The following is a 3666-nucleotide window of genomic DNA, read 5'->3' on the forward strand; positions in this document are numbered from 1 at the left end:
TTCGTCACTCGGATCCTATCGGCTCGGTGCCCTCCGCTCTCCCTCGAGGCCCGTCGTCTCAAACCCCAAGGTGGACCCGAATCGAAACGCTCCCCTCGTACCACCCATTCGAGTGCACACAGCCGCATAATAATTACGGACACGAGACGTCACGCGTGGGTGATTCTCCGGAGACGGGTACTGAATTATATCGGGGTCGAACGTCACTTTCGACGAGGGGGAATTTTGTATTTTACAACCATGTCCAGTCAATCAATGCCGCCCCGATAGGAAAATGTTTCCAAATATTGCGTAATAATTGCATCGTCCATGAGGAGGAGATTTCACAACGGTTGGCATTAAGGTGATTCGCCAAAGCGCGGCCGTTTACCTGGCGTGCTATTTAGAAATACATCGTGCAAATATTTTCTATCAATACGAATCAAATTTGATGGAAGGTCTCCATTTCTGCATATGTTGCTCGAAATATGTAACGCATAATTCCAGCATTCCAAGCTTCGTCCAGATTTCGTCACATAATGTTTTTAATATTTTTCTATCGGGGGCGGAGTATCGCCCTCTCGGCGAACGCGCGAGGAATATTCGATTCGCTCAATTATCCAGCGCTGTTTTACATGGGACGGAGTGACTACGTAAACGCTTGGCTCTCTAAAAGTCAATCAGTGGATTATCAAACAGTGAATATTCACTGATTCACAGTTATAATGCACTGATTGACTTTTAGAGAGCGACGCGCTTTACACACGCGTACGTTCTGATATTACGGAGGGGGGGAGCGGAGGGGGGGAAATATATATTCTGAGCGGATTGATGTCCGTGAGCAAAGCCTCGTACGTAGGTACGAATTTAGGGCAATTCAATTATGCCACGTCCGGTAAATGAGAGTAAGCCATTAAGTATACTTGACTGATACGTATCGGGCGGACGGACGGACGGATATGTATCATCCATGTCTATTTATTGATTACACCTTCCGGTGAAAACGGGACATTGCGCAATGTCGTCGATGTCTGACCGCTTCGTGTGACGATGCGCGCCCGATAATACGCGGTTACCGTTTGATAAAGCGCTTATCGGCTGCGTCGCGATCATTAGTACACACCACGAGCTTTTATATCGTAATTTTATCGCGACGCGTGTTAATTTCCCTGATTCATCTGAGCGTACATAACAATAAACAGTACGACGACTTTGCGACGACTAAAGTGGAAAAGGATAAGAGCCTAGTCGCGAGAGAGATAGATGAGAGATAGGCGCGAGAGACAAGTGAGGACATTCACGTGCGTCACGTTTTCATGGAAAGATATACGCCCCGCGCGGTGGGAGCAGCTTCGCAAAAGAAATATGCGTTCTGTTTTCATTAATACTAAATATAGAGGGAAACAGCGGAAAAGTAGGACGCGCATCGCGGTCATACAGTTCTTTACAGGAATATCTGGTTGGCGAGTGGGGTTGATCGCCCTCGGACGAAATAGCAGCCGAGCGGCGGTCCAAGCGCGTGCCTCGAAAATTCCGAGCGATAAGACTCATACTAATTATAAGCACGGCTATCCCCTGTCATCGGAGACGAGAGCCGACGTCCCACGTTACAGATAATTATAATCCCGGCGCTGGTTTTTCAACGTGACTGATCGATATTCCCCAAGCGTGTGTTACGACATTCCCGGTTAATTCTGCCTATCGTTATTGTCTATTAATATAATGCTCGGCTCGAATAACTCGATATAGCACTCGACTTGCGTCAATATTGCACTATTTTCAGGCGCGATGTATATCCCCTAAATGTACCCCCCTTTCCGCAATTGCCCGCTCGACGTCGCTTGATTAAGCTCGGCCTATCAATTAACCCTCGCACATTATTACTCTTGAGTTTGCCACCGGGTATTTGTTACAGCCCCTTAAGTCATTCGCGCACACTTCGATTCTATCAGATTGCGATCTTAGATTATGACGTGCCAAATTTAACGGAGCTTTACCTCGGGGAAGAGAGAGAGGGAGAAGGGGGGGGGGAGAGAGAGAGAGAGAGAGAGAGAGAGAGAGAGAGAGAGAGAGAGAGAGAGAGAGAGAGAGAGAGAGAGAGACAGACTGGTTTTAATTGCTGGAATGTGTCGGAACACGATAATCAGCGTATAACGTTCTCATCTCGCGGATTAATTAATTCAGTGCTATCTCGTCGCAATCGAAAATAGAAAACGATGGAAGTCAATTCTATTCAGATTCCATACGGCCGAAGCACACTGCCGGAATCGTGTCCGGGGGAATTTAATGCCGAGTCTAGAGCGCCGATATATCGGATCTCTGCAAATGACCTGGTTCGCTGCAAAGGTTGCAAGGGTCAATTAATCACAATATCACCGTCATCCGCTTCGCGCTACCCCCCCGCGGTACGTACCGGCAGCCCCGCTTCTAAACGCTCTCATTCATCACCGGCACCTGATATCGGCTATTTTCGAACACGCAAGCGAAACCCGACACATTTTCCTGCATTATTTAACTTCGATTAAGCGCGCGGGACGCCGTTTATCCGCGCACTCGATCCGCTTTTTGCTCGCGCGCGATGAAAGATGCATCCGCGATGCATCGACGGTGAGGAAGATGAATTCGCCATCTCAGACATGATCAGGGACGACGTGCAACATCTTAATCGAATAACATCGACATTTCTTGCCGCTATAAATAAGCTTGCCAAGTGAAATTTGAATATTAGACTCCTCGGGGTGTTTTACACTTGTTCCCGTCATACTTGATCGACAACGAAGACGAGATCGAAGATATGAGCGTTTCAATTTGTGGCAAATTAAGGCAAACAGCATCGGTTAAATTTAGGTATCAGAAACGTGTTCACTATCATCTAAAAGATATTATATTCAATATAATCGTGTATCTGCCCTTTTTGTATTTCGTTGAATCAGAATTTTGCCAGCGCCCACGGCGCACTTTTCGCGTTTAACCCGTAACGTCCTTCAAGTCCGATCTAGAAACATTTTATTTTGTAGCCGACAAACACTACGTTTAGAAAGTTCGTGCAAGCAGACAAATCGGACATTGTCGGCAAATCTTTTAAGCCCGTATCAGACTACCGATTGGGGTTGAGATTAGATTGAAATTTGACCAATCAAAGTAAAGTTTACCAATCCTAAGTTTAGTGACTTTTACTCTAATTGGTGAAATTTCAATCTAATTTCAATCTCAATCCGCGGTCTGATACGGGCGTTAAGCACACTGACTTGCTTTCACAAAATAGAACGTTTCTACTCGCAAAGAGTCACATGGATCAGGCTTCAAGGGGGGAAACGCTGCGAGCGGAGAACAAGCGTACAAATGACGAGCGCACGTGAGCGAGGCGCGAATTTTTCGGACGCACGAGACCGGCGTGACCGCTCGCTCGTGTCTCTGCCTCCACCAGACAACACGTCGCGACGGGAGGGCAAATGTGGGGCAGATCGAAACTGCAATTATCCGACATTGACTATCTTTTCACCAGGGGTCGGGGTATTTTTAATCCCCCGCTGGCCGGGGGGGGGGGGGAGCGACGGCGACGGCGAGCTTGACGTTAAGCGGGCTAGAGACGCGGATGATTTGCTCCGGCGGGTATAACATACGTATACTTTGTCAATAGCACGGGACGCGCCGCCGCTCAGATGATCGATCGGTCACCGCCTTCCT

This window comes from Vollenhovia emeryi, unplaced genomic scaffold (genome assembly GCF_000949405.1).
Source record: "Vollenhovia emeryi isolate VEMERY1.0 unplaced genomic scaffold, V.emery_V1.0 DF939178.1, whole genome shotgun sequence".
NCBI lineage: Eukaryota > Metazoa > Arthropoda > Insecta > Hymenoptera > Formicidae > Vollenhovia > Vollenhovia emeryi.